We start from the raw sequence: 18,219 nt of genomic DNA on the forward strand, positions 1-18,219 counted from the left end.
GTTAGGTATTACTTTTACCTCGTAACATTCCCACTGAATCAGCATACTAACCTTGACATAGTCAGCATTGTATACAGAGATGATTGTTGTATAATCAGGATGAACAAGGTATACCATGAACAGAAGAGCGGCGGTGGCCCGCCCTCGTTGGCTCGGCGGGTTTTGCACCTATTTCGATCATCTAGTTCGTGTGCACTCTATCATGCCGTGAATACGTGGTGGATATTTTGTGTCCTTGGCGGGGGGGTTGGGGGGCGACAACCCCCTGTAATGGAAAGTCATGTGAATAACCATGGTTATTTTCACTGTGGGTTATATTATTAGGGAAATTTTCTATGTTACGTCTGCCGCTCTGACATCGTCACCCCTGTTATTGGGGCCAAGTTTGCCGCTAACGGGGGGTTTCCGCGCAATAAAACCTACATATTTGGATTGTACAGAGTGAGAGGAATCCAACAATACCAAAATCGTCGATATCGGAGAGGCGAAGGTAATATAGAAAATTACCATATGTTCTTTGAAACTGTTCATATTTTGTTGAGTTTGTAGTGACCAGTGTCTCATGATGGCCAAGTTTAATTTAGCAGACTTTCTCAATAATCCATCTTTGTCAAGTTTAGTTAATATAAGAAAAGATGACTGGAAAGCAATTGCTGAGTAATACCAGATTTCACTTAAATCATCTTGGCCAAAGTCAGAGATTAAGCAAACGGTAATTTTCTATATTACGTCTGCATATCCGATATCGACGATTTTGGTATCGTTGGATTCCTCTCACTCTATACAATACAAATATGTAGGTTTTATCACACGGATACCCCCCCGTTAGCGACAAACTTGGCCCCGATAGCGGGGGCGACGATGTCGGAGCGGGGACGTAATATAGAAAATTACCCTAATAATATAACCTCAGCGAAAATAATCCATTGCAGCCCCATGCAATGGAGGGTCGCAGGGGGAAACAAAACAAAACCTCCACCACGTATTCAGGCAGGATAGAGCGCACACGAACTAGATGCGGAGCCGATAACCTACAATAACCTAGGATTTTTAAGGTACTAACCAGATAGATTAATGCCGCTAATTAGTAGGGAGGATGCGTCCTGGCTGCCCGCACCTGCTGCAGGCTTTCTTCCGACGGAGGAGGCCATGGCGGAAGCACATCTCTAGCATTTTTTCCTGGCTAGTTGTAATTTCGCGCAGAAAATCCGTCTCCGATTACGAGCACCCTCCACACTCGGCCAATACGGCGGCTATGACTGACTTCTGAAGGCGACGGTTATTTCAGTTAGGAATACGGATGTCGTTATTCCAGAGGATGGGAAACTCGAAAGAGGCGCAAAACCCGCCGACGAGGGCGGGCCACCCTGTTCATCCTGATTATACTACAATCGTCTCTATATACAATGCTGACTATGCCAAGGTTAATATGCTGATTCAGTGGGAATCTTACGAGGTAATTGTAATATTACGCCCGCCGATCCGACATCGACGATGCTTGTGTAACGCTCTAGCCTGCCGGGAACACGTGGTGGAGGTTTTGTTTCCTTGGCGGGGGTTGGGGGGCGGTAGCCCCTCCTGGGGGCTTGCATGGTTATTTTCACTGTGCGTTATACTATTAGTGCTATTTAACCCCGCATTTTCCCTGGAACCTTTCATGCCCTCCCCTGCTATCGGGGTCAAGTTTGTCGCTAACGGGGGGTTTCCGCGCAAAAAACTATATATTTGTAATGTGGAGAGTGAGAGGAATCCAACGATACCAAAATCGTCGATATCGGTTTTGCGGACATAATATAGAAAATTACCAAGCAAACTGTTGTCAAGGTATTAATCGAGAAAGAAATTCTTGATGATGATACATTAACTTTGCTGGGCACTGACATAAAAGAGTCTGAAAGTGATATTACAGCAATAGCATTAAGAACAATGGAAATTGAGTTTGAGAAATATAAACTAAAAATGGAATTAAAGTTAGCTCAGATACAAAGTTCAGCTAATAAACATGTTATAGACACCAATTATTTTGATGTTAAAGTAACCAAGTTTGTTCTCCCATTCGATGAGGACGATCCTCAAGTTTTTTTTTTTTTTTTTTTTTCTTTTTCTTTTTCAAATTGAACATGTGGCTAATACACTGAATTGGTCTCGAAAGTTTTGGACTTCAGTCTGTCCTGACAGGGAAGGGACGTTCTAGTTATTTTTCTCTCAGCAGCTCAACAGTTAAATGTTGATATGGTGAAGTCCACAGTTTTAAAGTCATATCAGCTGACTGCAGAATTTTATAGACATAAATTTAGAAACAATAAGAAAGATGTAAACCAAACTTATCTAGAATATTCACATTCCTCAAAGAAGTTACTTGAGAGATGGTTAACTGCAAGTAGTGTAACAGATTATGAACAGTTGAGTGAAATTATTTTGCTGGAGCAGTTCTTTAGAGGTATTCCTCAAGCAGTAAAGCGTTAACTTTTAGAGCGAGAGGTAAATTCAGTTGATAAAGCAGCACAACTAGCTGAAAATTTTTGTCTTGTGAATAAAAAGTTTCAAAGTTAAAAAAGGTCGACCCAGCCATTATGCTCTGACCAGGGTGGTAAGTTTAGAGATGATAGTAAATCTGTGCAAAACAATTATGATATGAAAGATTTTCAATCTTATGGTAATAATACAGTTAGATTTAAACGTTGGAACACATGGTTCAGCACTCCGATATGATCTCTCCAGGAGTCCGCAAATATGATCAGGTCGTCCAGGTATGCAACAACTCTCTCCAACCCTGATAAAATGTTGGTGATAATCTCCGAAAAGTAGCAGGTGCTCCTTTCACACCAAAGGGCATAGTTTTATACTGATATAAACCTGTAGGAGTTATCAAAGCGGAGATTCTCTTTGCATTATCAGTAAGTGGAACCTGAGAGTAACCTTTTAAATGATCAATACGTGAAATAAATTTTGAAGAGCCAACTTTATCAATTATGTCATCGATTCTAGGAAGTGGGAATCAATCTGAAACTGTAAGGGTATTAATTTTTCTATAATCGGTACACAATCTCCAAGTACCATCTGATTTAGGCAATAAAAGGCAAGGAGATGCCCATTCATTAGTACTTGGTCCAATTATATCATTGTCCAACAAAAATTTAATTTCTTTACTCAAAATCTCAAACTTAACTCGGGATAACTTATGAGGTGGTTGTTTCACTGGAGTAGCTCCGGACAGCAGCTTTACATCATGATCTACTAATGGCATGCAGCCAGGACCATCACTGAACAAAGTATTTTAGTGGGAATTCCTCTAAAAGTAACATTACATCCTGAGTTTGATCTGACGATAAATGGGTTAACTTTGCTCACAAATTATTTATTGCATTACTGTTTCTGAATTCCACCTCCACCGTTTTATGTTCAAAGTCAGAATCATACTGTTTACAATCATGATTACTACTTGATTTAACCTCTCTACAAGTACTTATGACAGTTTTCATTTTCTGAGTTCTATCAATATACTCCTTCAGTCTGTTAATATGTACTACCTTTTTATCTCCTTTTTTCCCAGTTTTTGCAATGACATAATTAACATCACTTATCCTGTCTATGATCTTGTAAGGACCTTCAAACTTAGCACTTAATGGGTATTTCCTGGTAGGGTTAAACAGCAATACTTCATCACCAACACTGAATTTTCTATTTATCGCCCTTTTATCAAAATTATCTTTCATCTTACTGTGTGCCTTTTCCATGTTTAAAATTGCAAATTCTCTCACTTTATGAATTCTTTAAATCATATTTTCTACATATAAACTTAAATTTTCCGTCTTGTATTCATTTACCATACTTTCAAAAAGAATCTCTAAAGGTCCTCTAATCTGATAGCCAAATAAAAGCTCACTTGGGGAATAACCTAAACTTTCATTTTTAGCAGTTCACGCTGCGTATAACAAACGGGACACTTTCATCCCACTCTTTGTCATCTTCATTACAAAGTTTTGTCAAAGTGCATTTAAGGGTTTGATGGAACATCTCTAATGCTCCTTGACTCTCTGGGTGGTAAGCAGTAGAGTTACAATGTGTAACATTCAGTATTTTCATAACATCCTTAAACATTTTACTGGTAAAATTAGAACCTTTGTCACTCTGTATGACCTTAGGAATACCAAAAGTTGTGAAAAACTTAATCAAAGCAGGTACAACAATTTTGGTGGTTATGTTGCGTAAAGGTATAGCTTCAGGATACCTTGTACTTGAGCACATTATTGTCAATAAGAACTTGTTCCCTTTTTTGGTTTTGGGTAGGGGTCCACCACAATCAATTATTACTTTAGAAAATGGATCATTAGTTATAGGAATGGGATTCAATGGGGCTGATGGAATTTTCCGATTTGGTTTACCAACAAGCTGACACAGTTTACATGAGTCACAAAATTCCTTAACATCTTTGTTAATACTAGGCCACAAAAAGCATTTCAAAATCTTCTCCAAATTTTTCTTTACTCCTAAATGACCTCCAATAAAATCATGGGCCAAGCTCATTACTTTGTACCTAAAACAACTTGGTATTACAATCTGGTGCAAATCAAACCACTCGCAACAAGGATCATCTGCATTACGAAATTTACGCATTAACATCCCATTCTTTACATAATACATTTTCCTTTCTTTTTCTAGGTCTTGTGTACTCCCTGCTTTATTAAATAATGTTCTCAAGGATGGGTCAGACTTTTGCGCTTCTACTAGTCTTTCTCGTGTTATGGGTACAGTGTTAAAATTCAAAACATCACTCTTACCTTTTAAATTATCACAATTATGCTCACTCGTCTCCGATAACTTAAAGTCACATAATTCACTTGGAGACATTGACTCATCAAAAAGACAACTAATATTCATACTTCCCTCACTCTCCAAGTTTTCATTTAAAGTCTGTGGATGAATCATCACATTAGTCTTACTCCTGGTCACAGCACATGATGGGAATAACCCTGGATTCTCCATCATCTCCTCCTGTATAGGATCAAAACTCTAGGGTTTATCTGAAACAATGACATTTGGTACCACAATTCTACCTGCAATATCAATACCCAAAATTAAATGTATGCCTGGAACTGGTAGAGTATCTGCCACAGCTACTTCAACAGGGCACGTCAAACATTCTGACTGCAAAAACAGCTTGCAAAGGGGGACTCTAACTATACCACCAACTCCTCTCATCAAAACATGCTTATCCGTCAAAACATTCTCTAAGAACGGTAAAGCACACTTCAACACAATACTTTGTGAAGAAGCTGTATCCTGCAGGATTTCAAGGCCCGACCGTTATTTTTTAGGTGGTAGCAGCGATTTTCGATGTCGACTGAAATATATATATTTTTTTTATGTTACTTTAGAAAATTGGCCATTGTGATGCAATGATTAGAGATAATAAAAAATGAGGTTATTTTCTAAAAGCTTCACATAAGATGAGACCAACCTTCTTTTTTTCGGAATAATTTAAAAAATCCGGCAAGCGTCCAAAAAACGATAATGAAATTTTCCATACAATAACTAAACATATGGCATTCATATGATGTACTTTATTTTCTTTATGTTTTCATCATACACAGTTTGATCTATGAGCAAAACATTTCGAAAATGCAAACCTCCCAAATGTTCCGGATCACCACCAAAATTTTATGGAATACTAATTAGGCTAAGACAAACCTCAGGTAATAATTTTATTCAAATCTGTTCATAACTTTTCGAGTTAGAAAAAAAAAAAATCCTGGATCCAAACCATCGTCCGAATCACCACCAAACTGCAATAAGCGTCTAAGTTAGGTTAAAACTCACCTTTGGTTAAAATCTCGTTAAAATGTGTTCATAACTTATAGAAATATTATAAAACAAACTAACAAACAAAACCAACAAATAAACAATCAACAAACAAACAAAGAAACAAACGGAAGTAACAATATAAATAAACAAAAGGTCATGGGGTACACGAAAATTATCTATATGTACTCATATACCTTATATACATACTTTCCCATCGCCATGTAATTGTTTTTTTTGTCTTTCCACGGGGTCTGAGAGTGAAATTTGGCTACGTGACCCCGTAGAGTTATTCCGCAGATTTTAAAAGACGATTTTCATGGTCCAGGACGGCCCGGCCGCGCGGGGAAAAGTATGCGTTTGGTACCCGTCCGACTGGAGAAAAGTTATTCTTTCGACAAATATTATACGTTGTAAAATCCCATTAGCGCATCAATAATAGGTAAATGATAGATAATTATATCAAATACAAGTATTCTGTACATGATTTGTCATGTAAAATGTAAATATAATAAAAAGGAATAAGATTGCGATTATTAGGTCCGTCATATTTTTATGCATAGCACACTTATTTTCGGTCCGATTTTAAAGTATTATGGCTCATTTTGTAGCTGAATAATAGTTCTTTTACATACTGCCATAAGGATTTGCAATATTTTCATGTGGTTCTTTTTAAAGTGACATGTTTTCAAAATCTCCTATTAGGGTGTTAAAATAGACACCTTCGGAAAATATTCACCAAGAAAAAGTAAGGTCAACTCAAAAATGGCTTCTGCATATAATAGTAGAAAGATAGTTCTATTCAAACATGAAATCAGAATAGCTGTATGATCTTTTGGGATTTTTGAGAAATTTTTTAAAATGGTCAATGTAGGCCTATAGACCCCAGATCACTGCCACCGCTCGGCATTATACATAAGATTTTGAGAAACCGTTACGTGCTGGCAATGTCCGCAAGACTTCGGAATGCAGGTAGATGATAGAGGATTATGGTGTAGGAAGACTAATCTTATACCTTGTTTTGTTGATATCAAGATAGCCTTGGAAAGATGAAGAAACGTAAAATGTCGATATATCGGAACTCCACCTTTAGGGGTGGGTCAAAGGATTCCGGGCACAACATATGTCCAAAATTAACATATTATGGCTCATTTTGTAGAAAAATAAAATTTCTGCAACTTGTTCGAGAGCGTTTTCACAATTTTTGCCTGTACTTCAAAAATTCACAAAAAAATATGAAGTCGAAATCGTAAAAACGCTTGAACATGTTGTAGATATAAGGTAGTTCTGTGCAAAAATCAAATAAAATTGAATGTCTTGCCGTTTCTGAAGTCGGAATCCCTTTACCCAGGTGCTGCATTTTCAACATGGCGACTTTCTCATTTTTTCGTGTTTTGACAATAATTCAAAAACTATTGGGGCGATTTCGAAAAAAAATGACCACGGGCAATGGGAAAGGGCCCAAATAAAAGGGTGTGAGTTTCATCAAAATCGGCAAGAAAAATCGAAAAATCGATAAAAAAGCAGACGGTCCCCTTAAGACAAGCTACTGTGAACTTGTTGAAATCAGAATTTGGTCATGCTAAACTAAAAGTACTCGGCCATGAAGTTGGTAGTGGTTGTGTGTTTCCAGTTAGTGCAAAGATTGAAGCCATCCAATGTTTACCCATTCCCAATAACAGAAAAGCAGTTCAAACCTGTCTTGGTATGACAGGTTATTATAGACGGTATTGCCCAAATTATGCTGATGTTGCAAAGCCATTAACTGATTTAATTAGTCCAAAGAAAATTTTGTATGGACTTATGATTTTCAAGTATCTTTTGATAAGCTTAAAGACCTACTGAGCTCAAATCCAGTTCTGAAAAGCCCAAACTTTAATAAACCATTTGTACTTCAGGTTGATACAAGTGACATTGCTGCAGGGGCAGTCTTGCTCCAAGAGGATGGAGATGGTGTACTACATCCTGTATGTTATTCCTCCACGAAGTTCAAGCCCCACCAGAAATCATATGCAACCATAGAAGAGGAAGCATTGTCACTAATTATTGCCTTGGAAAAGTTCAGTGTTTATGTTGATAATGGTAGAAAACTAACAGTGTTTACAGATCATAATCCACTCAAGTTTATGAATAGCATGAAAAATCGAAATATGCAATTAATGAGGTGGTGTCTAAATTTGCAAAAGTATGACAATGAAATAAAACACATTAAAGGGAAAGATAATCTGATAGCCGAGGCATTAAGTCGCTCAATGTGATTGTAAAATGAGTTTTGTTATTTTCAAATTATTCTTGTGATAAAAACACCAAGTGTTTTTATTTTAAGGAGGGGAGCGTCATGTAGTTATTATGTAAAATGATAAGGAAATTCATAAAGAAAGTGATATAGTTAAGTCTAAGGTGAATTAACCGTTTTCTTTGGTCACGTTGAATACGTTTTCGTTCTTTTGCATTCGTAAATGCTTATATAGTCTATTGGAACTTATTTGTGTAAATATGAATGATTTCATAATTATTTGGGATAAAGTAAAATTACTTAATTCGAAAGGCATTAGTTATTGCCTAATTGGTTTTGATTTGAATGCAGGTTGTCAGTGGATCATCGCGGGCTGGGTTGGACGTAGGGTTTGTATCTTGTTTTATATTGCTTGAATTTACTCTAGCTTCATTTGTCGTGCATAACCAGTATTCCAGGAGAATAGTTGAAAGTCTCAGTTATATTTTCATAATACATGTGTGGATATTGTCTTGACATTTATTCTATAAAATGTGATTTAAAGATGATCACGTGTCCTGGCAAAAACTAACAGCATTGTCGTGATATTAATTACTGCTTTATACATTTTATTTATACTTTTGTTTCATTATATAAGCAGGATTTGTGTAAGGAGTTCTACGTTATATTTAATGGTATAACATTAAATCTATAATTGTTAACATTTTTCTAGTGTTTAAGTATCTTTGCTGAAATAAGAGTCATTTCTTAAAAATGATAAAGATAATTAACCATGGAAATACCAGTGGTGATTTAGTTCATACTCCTCTGGATATCCCTAGACTTGAGTAAAACCAGAGGAAAGTTGTATGACAATAACAACACCAAAAACATCAATGTCAATGATAATGCTAAAAATGAGGATGATGATGATAATAATGATATTGATAATAATAAGAATACTAATAATAACAATGATAATAATGATAATAATAATAATATTGATGATAATAATGATAATAATGATAATAATAAAAATTTTGATAAGATAAATACAAAAATAATGATATTAATGGTGAAGGTGCGGGTGATAATGATATTAATAGTAATAATGATAATAATGATGATAATCATTATAGTTGTCACAGGGAAATTGAATGATAAAAGAGAACAGGCAAAACGAAAGTAGAGAACAAGAGAAAATAAAATGAATAGAAATAAAGAAAACAGCCGAAAAGAAGGTTGGGAAGGCAAACAAAGATGGAGAAGGAGGAAAGGAGAGCAAAGAAGTGATAAAGTGCTTGAAAGGGAAAGCATATTTTTCAGGCGCAAAGGACGAAGAGGAAGAGGGAAAGGAAAAGAAGGATGAAGAAGAGGAGGAGGAGAAGAAGAAAAGGAAGAGAAAGGGAAAGAAGCAGAGGAAGAAGAAGGAGAGGAGGAGGAAGAAAAAGGTGAAGGGGAAGAAAAAGGTGAAGAAAAGGAAAAAAAAGGGAAGAAGAAGAGGAGGAAGAACAATAAAAAAGAAGAAAAAGAAGAGGAAGAAGGAAAAGGAGAGGAAGAGGAAGAAGAGAAAGAAAGAAGGGGGAAGAAAAAGGAGAGGAGGAGGAAGAAAAGAAGAAGAGGAGAAGGAGGAGGAAGAAGAATAGGAATAATGATAATAAGAGGAAGAAGAAGAGGAGGAGGAGCAAAAAGAAGTAGAAAGAAAAAAGAGGAGGAGGAGCAATATGAAGAAAAAGAAGAGGATAACGATGATGATGATGGGGAGGAGGAGAAAGAGGAGGACGAGGATGAAGAGAAGAAGGAGGACGAGGATAAAGAGAAGGAGGAGGACCAGGAGGAGAAGAAAGAGGATCAGAAAAGAGAGGAATAGGAGGAGGAGGAGAAGAAAGTGGACCAGGAAAATGAGGAATAGGAGGGGGAGCAGAAGAAAGAGGATCAGGAAAATGAGGAATAGGAGGAGGAGGAGGAGGAGCAGAACAGAAAACGGATGAGGAGAAAAATACGAGCGGAAGGAGAGTAAAAGATTGAAAGGGAGAAAGGAGATAACGACAACGAAAGGGAGGAGGAGGAAGAGGACGAAAGACGAAGAATTAACGAAAGAAGGAGGGTCAAGAAGAAGAGGATAAAGATGAAGTAAACAGCAAGGGAAATGAAAAGGAAGAGAAGGAGAGTGAAAGTAAAAAGAGGAAAAGACAAAAATGCAGAAGGAACAAGAAAAAAATGTAACGAATGAGAAACCGGAAGATGGAATACGAAATGTCCGAGAGAGGAAGAAGGGAGAAAGGGAGAAAGAATATATGGAAAGGGAAAATGAAACAGGGAAAGAAAGGTTAAAATTATGGTGATGGAAAAATTAACATTGAGGAAAAAGACGAAGAAATAAGAAAGAGAGGAAAAAACGAGGACAAAGAACCGGGAGAGAAGAGAAGAGAAGAAAGGAGACGAAAGAAAACATCTAAGAAGAGAGCATAGCTGCAAAGACAACAATAAAGGTGGGAAAAGCAAGAAGGGTTACTGGGAAATGGAAAATAAGAAGAAATAAGGAGATAAGGAAAATAGCGAACACAGGAGGAAAAAGGCGAGGGAGTTAGGGAGAAAAAAGTAAACGCCAAGAAAAAAGAGAGAGAAAGTAAAACGCGAAAGAAGGAAAAACATTAAGAAAGAAGAGAAAAATGAAGAAAGAGGAACAAGGGAAAGCGGGAAGGTGCGCTGAGAAAAAAATAATAGGAGAAAGGAGATGGGGGGTGGGCGAAGAGGAGAGACGCGATACACTCGCTTCCGAGGACGGGAATCCCACCCCGACGAGCCTTCGAGGATGGGATGAATGCAGTCGTGTCTTTTCGAGGCTCCTTCGTGCCGCCGATGAAAGGGCGTGATGGAAAGAAGCATTAGATCTTTGTATACACGCACACGCACACCCGTAACACACATATAAAATTCCACACAGACACACACAACCAGGCAACGAATGAAGTCAGCAGGGAGAATGTTGGTCTTGGATGAACCGAAGCGGAATTTTGATAGCTTAGGCGAAGGAGAAAGAGAGCGAGGGGAGACGGCGGGAGGCGGAGGGAGCGGGCATGGAGAAGGGCCGAGGGAATGCGAGAAGCCCTTCATGATAGGGTCTGTTATCTCGCGCAAAGCGCCGCCGACAGAGAGCAGGAGGAGGGGCGGGGGAGAGCGAGGGTGGCGGAGTCAATATGTTTTGAGTTATCTCGCATCGACTTTCGCCTTGCTGTTGCAGTCTGAGAGAGAGAGAGAGAGAGAGAGGAGAGAGAGAGAGAGAGAGAGAGAGAGAGAGAGAGAGAGAGAGAAGAGAGAGAGTGAGAGAGAGAGAGAGAGAGATTTTATTTATTTATATTTTGTTTATTTGGATAAATAATACATTACCCAAACATACCCAACTCCTTTGGACCAACTGGGTATTTAGCACCTTATAGATCCTTGGGCAAGATCTTTACAATTGCGTTCATATTATTTTACACATGCAAATTGTTTATGTATCCTTAAAATGTTATCAATTACATTAATCATATGCTTTGTCATTGGCATCATTTCTCTAACTCCCTTTCTGAAAGGTTCTATGTATTGACATTCCATTACATAGTGTTTCAAATTATGTCCTAATCTTTCACCACATTACACTTTTTAAGCGAGTCTTCCATGGGAATATTGCGCTCCCAAGGGTACTTGTAGCCTAACCTTGATCGTGCTATGGTGGATTCCCTTGCTCTGCCGCCTCCTTTTCTACCGTAAATGTAGCTGACATTTTAATTCACCTGATTGTACATTTTGACTGAGTTACTCTGAGTGAGTCTCCTTTCATCTCTATTTTTTCTATTTATCCATGTCCTTATTTTTCCTCTTATTTGCTGCATAGATGGACTGATAGCAACATCAATATCATTTTTTGTGCCGCTTCTTAGGCGAGCTTATCTGCTTTTTCATTTCCGCTTATTCCGATATGTGATGGAACCCACAGAAATCTAGTACAGATATTTTTATCTTTTAGTTTAGTGTTTTGTTTTCAAATTCTACAAATAATTTTATCATTCAGTTTCTTCCTGTCATTTAAACACTTCAAAGCTGTCTGTGAATCACAAATTATTATTGTGTTTCTTTTACAAGTATTAATGATTTCCATTGCCATAGTGATAGCAATTAACTCAGTTTGAGTGGACGAGGACAAGTCCGTCAGCCGTGCTTGTCGCTCTACCACACAGACGGCGGCTCCTGCTCGTCCCGTCACTGGGTTCACGAAACCGTCAGTATATATTCTAAGAAAATCATTTATGTTCTCTAATTTCTCATAAAAATTCTCTATACATTACCGAATTTGGGGTATTGTATTTTTTTTTCTTAAACCCTTTTTCTTAATATAAACATCTATTTGCTGTTCCTTACAAAGTTCCATTGCACATGCCCTGGGATACGTTTTGTCGTGGCCTTTTAATTCCATCATCTTTATCGCATTGCAAGTGTTACCTACCCATGGAAGCTCTCTCATTGGTCTCTCCAAGGCGAGGTTGAGACATTTGGTTGGTCTAATATTTTCCTTGTCCCTTATCAATTTACAGCCAAGCAATAAGTTCAGTTCAAGTATTCTTTCTCTTATTGAAATTAATTTTAATTCTTCTTTTTTATGTTTGTTGTTATAGGACACCCTAATATTACTCTCATGGCTTTGTTTTGTACCTTTTCTAATTTTTCTATTTTGGTTTTCGGTAATGTTACTAACATGGGTGCAACATAGTCAATACGACTTCTAGTATATACAATGTACATTTGTCTAAGACATTTATGGATGCCCCTCAGTCTGTTCCATGTCATTGTTTGCAATGGTCTGTCTACAGTTACACTTTTCAATAAGTTCCCCAATATCATACAATTTTGTTAACACATACTTAACCCGTTCTCCAAATTTTTTCTAAATTTCCGGTGTTAATTATTCCTATATCCTTCCATTTTTTTTTTCAGAACAATTTTTGCCATTTATTGCCATCAAAAACATTTTATTCTTCATTTATTCGAACTTTTCTTTTTCTTTCACCCTTTTGAACCACATTCTTAATTCGAACACTTTTCCTTTAAACATTCCATAGTTCATTTTTGTGGCAACTTCCTTTGTTCAACAAATTTTGTTCTTCCTTATATGGGTTCTTTCTTTCCCCGCAAAGGCCCTTTTCTTTCCCAGTTAGTGTCCTTCCTAACCTTCGGTTCTTTTCGGCAAAAGGCCCCCAAAACCCCCCAGGCTTTGTGTGGTCCCTTACACCCCGGGCATTTCAAAATAGACTTGTCTGCATCGTTCGTTGCCAGCTTATCCACGCACACTTTGGACTCGTGTCGACCACCGCAAACCCCACACGTCACCCGCCCTTTGCAGTGGGCTTTGAAGTGGCCCCACTGCTGACACCTGGCACAGATTTTGGGAGACTCAATGAACCTTACTACAGGACAAAGTGGTATTATGGGAGCAAACCTAACTTTCTCGCTGGGGAGCTCACCTTTCCAACACGCGAGTACCTGCCACTGCTGCTCACCTTTCATCCTCTTCGCCCACTTCACCTGCGGATGTCGCTCAACCCAATCCGCATGACAGGCGGATAGTCCTTGATGAAAATCTTGGTGTGTCTTTCTCCACTCTCCGGCCTCTGCAGCTTTAGTCCGTTCCACTCCTCTGTCGTCAGTTTGGTCACGATGTCTTGGCATGTTGTAGTGAAGTATGGAACTCGATTTCCAATATGAAGTCTCAGATTGTTTAGGCTTAATTCATCTTGAAGACAAAGTGCCCATTCTATCATATCTTCATATGACTTTTTAATGCCGGTAGGAAAAAAAAAGCTTAATTATGTTCGTGCCTGGCTTTGACTACCGATGTGGTCCTACCTCACCTCGACCGCCTGGCAGCGCCGTCATCTCGGGTGATTCTGCGTCGCTGTCGCTGTTCTCGGGCAGTCTTTCTCTATTCATTCTCCTTCTCTCCTTTCTACTAATACTTGGGTGAACTCAACATCCTCCTTACCATCATCCATGGCTTCCATTTGTACCTCGTTGATCTCTCCGTCACCGACCTCGACGCTGCCAATGTTGTCGGCTTCGTCGCCGGTTTGTTTACCTTTTCTGGCAATCTTTCCGGGCATTTCTTCATCATTCTCTTCGCTCTCAGAAAAGGCCCTTCTTTCCCCTTTCTTCTCCTCCTTCCTCTCCGTACATGGAGTGATGCACAAGATGTGTATTGTTTGCCTTGTACGATGTTTGATTTCAAACTAAACAAAGCTAAAGCTGAACGACGTCCCAACACGACAATTACTCGAACGGTACTGAGAGAGAGAGGGAGAGAGAGAGAGAGAGAGAGAGAGAGAGAGAGAGAGAGAGAGAGAGAGAGAGAGAGAGAGAGAGAGAGAGAGAGAGAGAGAGAGAGAGAAGAGGTAAAAAAAAGTGAGAATGGGAAAAGATCTGGCTATTGTTTAACCCTGCTGCTTTACACATATGATTGATATGAGTATCGAGTCAAAGGTAATGGAAGCTGCAATTCAGGACGAAGATTGATGGGAAATTAAAAAGAAAATAACAAGCAACCGCCGTCCCCGTTCTGCTTGTATCCGTCTTCGACAGTACATCAGAAACACGCCGTTCGGAATCCGTTCTAATCAATTATTGTCTTTGATGTTTAATTTCGGTCCCACGGGAGGCCTCTGCCCGTTTCACCTTTTCCAATATCGCACCACGGAACTTGGGTCATAACTCCACTGACCCGCCAGAGGATCCTTTCACTTCGATGTTCGCGAGATTCTGATTTCTTATGGGAACTCGATCTCAGTGATGCACGTTACCTAAAGCTAGGGTCACACTAATAAGTTCTGTTCTGGGATCCCTAGACAGTCTCGCCGAAGTCGGAACAGCAACAGCTTTTGATTGGTCAGCTGACCTGACTTCGGCGAGGCTGTCAAGGGATCCCAGGACAGAGAAGACCAGCGTAACCTTGACTTTGGACGTTCTTTGATTTAACGATCAGTCCGTAGGCCTCGATCACTCCAAGGAACAAACCCGTGCAACTAAATATCTAGACTAGTAATAGAACGCCTATCTTGCGACGAAGCTAGGCTGCAGAGCCTTAGATGGAATCAGAGACACGATTTCGATTGCACCTTTTGTCATGCTGATAATGGGAAAACCGCGTGAAAGTATGCCCGCAAAGTCGCAGAAATGGAAAGAAGATGCCTCGCAAGAGCCATCAGACAATCCAAAGCCAGTGTCAACCTGTCTTTGGACTTTTGCCCGATAGAAACGCGACTGTATCTCAAGTGTGTAGAATGTACTAATTACCGAGAGGGCGTGGCACACCACTTGGCACTCTTCCTGCGACACCTGTGCGCACCTGAGTCACCTGCGCGTGATTCCTATGGTTTACCCTACACCCGTTTTCTTTTGCCTTTGCTATGTATTCGCAATAATGTTTTATTTATTGGTTTTACGGGTTCCACTTTTGGTTCAACATTTTGAATAATTTTTATATTTTTATTTAATCTTTTAAACCCGGTTATGACCACTGAATCTATATTTCTTGCGACGTGACGTTGCATTTTTTTTCTTAATCTTTATTTCACATTTTACATCTTTTACCTGCTCTGAGGTTACATACATACATACATACATACATACATATATATATATATATATATATATATATATATATATATATATATATATATATATATATATTTTTTTTTTTTTTAATCTATATACATCATAGAACGTCTGGAGTCGTGATATGATGGTTTTAAAATTTAGTCGAGGGTTTATCACTCCCATGACGTATTCCTTTTATTAGCAAGTGTATTATTTTTCTTAATCTATTTTACTGGTTTGATAGAAGACCTTATTTTATTATTTTAATTACTTTTCATGTTTTATAGAATTTCTCAGGTTTTGATTTTTACTGCTTCATTATTTAAAGGTTTTATAGGTTACTCACAATTTTTCTTATTTCTGTATTTAGTAAGCTTTTAACATAAATTTTATTAATAACTTTGTTTTACGAATCATTTTATCATCATTGTGTGTTTTATCTGTATTTATTATCATATATGTATAAAAACGTTTCGTCGTTCCGTGACGTCACGAATCCTGGAGCCTCCAGGACTTGAAACAATAAACAGTCAACAAGGTTGTACTAGCTTCTAATATGTTACTTGCCTAGGTATTATTATAGCTGGACGTGCAGTGTATATAAGCAGTGTATATAAGCAGTGATAAAGGCAGATAAGACGTAAATACAGACGGAAGCTAAAGTGACAGTATTTGCACCAGTGATGCTCATTTAACTTTTAATTCATGCTTTATTTTTCGTGTCCTTTTAATATTTTAATAGTGATATTGCAGCAAGTGTTGATGATTTTTTTGTTGTTTTAACGTAACATTTCCTCTTTGATTTCACTGCTAAGGTCTGCCTTCATTTTACTTAGGATTTTACTTTAACCATACTTTTAATCTACTTTTACTCTGATTTTTCTCTATTCTGACCCTGACTCGTTCTCTCCTCGTTTTCTCACTCGTTCTCTCACTTATTCTCTCCTCGTTCCGTCCCTCATTCTCTCACTCGTTCTTTTGCTCATTCTCTCCTCGTTCTTTCACTCGTTCTCTCCTCGTTCTCTCACTCGTTCTCTCCTCGTTCTCTCACTCGTTCTCTCCTCGTTCTCTCACTCGTTCTCTCCTCGTTCTCTACTCGTTCTCTCACTCGTTTTCTCACTCGTTCTCTCCTCGTTCTCTACTCGTTCTCTCACTCGTTCTCTCCTCGTTCTCTCACTCGTTCTCTCCTCGTTCTCTCACTCGTTCTCTCCTCGTTCTCTCACTCGTTCTCTCACTCGTTCTCTCCTCGTTCTCTCCTCGTTCTCTCACTCGTTCTCTCCTCGTTCTCTCCTCGTTCTCTCACTCGTTCTCTCCTCGTTCTCTCACTCGTTCTCTCCTCGTTCTCTCACTCGTTCTCTCCTCGTTCTCTCACTCGTTCTCTCCTCGTTCTCTCACTCGTTCTCTCCTCGTTCTCTCACTCGTTCTCTCCTCGTTCTCTCACTCGTTCTCTCTTCGTTCTCTCATTCATTATCTCACTCGTTCTCTCACTCGTTCTCTCCTCGTTCACTCACTCGTTCTCTCCTCGTTCACTCACTCGTTCTCTCCTCGTTCACTCACTCGTTCTCTCCTCGTTCACTCACTCGTTCTCTCCTCGTTCACTCACTCGTTCTCTCCTCGTTCACTCACTCGTTCTCTCCTCGTTCACTCACTCGTTCTCTCCTCGTTCACTCACTCGTTCTCTCCTCGTTCACTCACTCGTTCTCTCCTCGTTCACTCACTCGTTCTCTCCTCGTTCACTCACTCGTTCTCTCCTCGTTCACTCACTCGTTCTCTCCTCGTTCACTCACTCGTTCTCTCCTCGTTCACTCACTCGTTCTCTCCTCGTTCACTCACTCGTTCTCTCCTCGTTCACTCACTCGTTCTCTCTTCGTTCACTCACTCGTTCTCTCCTCGTTCACTCACTCGTTCTCTCCTTTGTTCACTCACTCGTTCTCTCCTCGTTTTTACCCCCTCCTCGTTCACTCACTCGTTCTCTCCTCGTTCACTCCACTCGTTCTCTCCTCGTTCACCCACTCGTTCTCTCCTCGTTCACTCACTCGTTCTCTCCTCGTTCACTCACTCGTTCTCTCCTCGTTCACTCACTCGTTCTCTCCTCGTTCACTCACTCGTTCTCTCCTCGTTTCTCACTCGTTTTCCCCTTTACTCATTTTTCTCCTCGTTTTATCACTCGTTTCTCTCACCCCATTCTCTCCTCGGTTCTCTTTTACTCCCCTTCTCTCCTTTGTTCTCTCACTCGTCCTCTCCTCGTTCTCTCCTCGTTCTTCCCTCGTTCTCTCACTCATTCTCTCCTCGTTCTCACTCATTCTCTCCTCGTTCTCTCACTCGTTCTCTCCTCGTTCTCTCACTCGTTCTCTCCTCGTTCTTTCACTCGTTCTCTCCTCGTTCTCTCACTCGTTCTCTCGTATAAGCTCAGGGCATATGTGCCAGAGCCCTTGAGGTGTTTCACGTGCCAAAAATTTGGGCACCACCAGGCCAACTGCAAGGCCAAAGCCAAATGTGGTGTGTGCAGCAAGGCACAGAAGTGTATATCAAGGAACACAAAGATAGTCAGGACACAATTGTCAAGTGTCCAA

Source organism: Penaeus vannamei, chromosome 30 (genome assembly GCF_042767895.1).
Source record: "Penaeus vannamei isolate JL-2024 chromosome 30, ASM4276789v1, whole genome shotgun sequence".
Classification (NCBI taxonomy): Eukaryota; Metazoa; Arthropoda; class Malacostraca; order Decapoda; family Penaeidae; genus Penaeus; species Penaeus vannamei.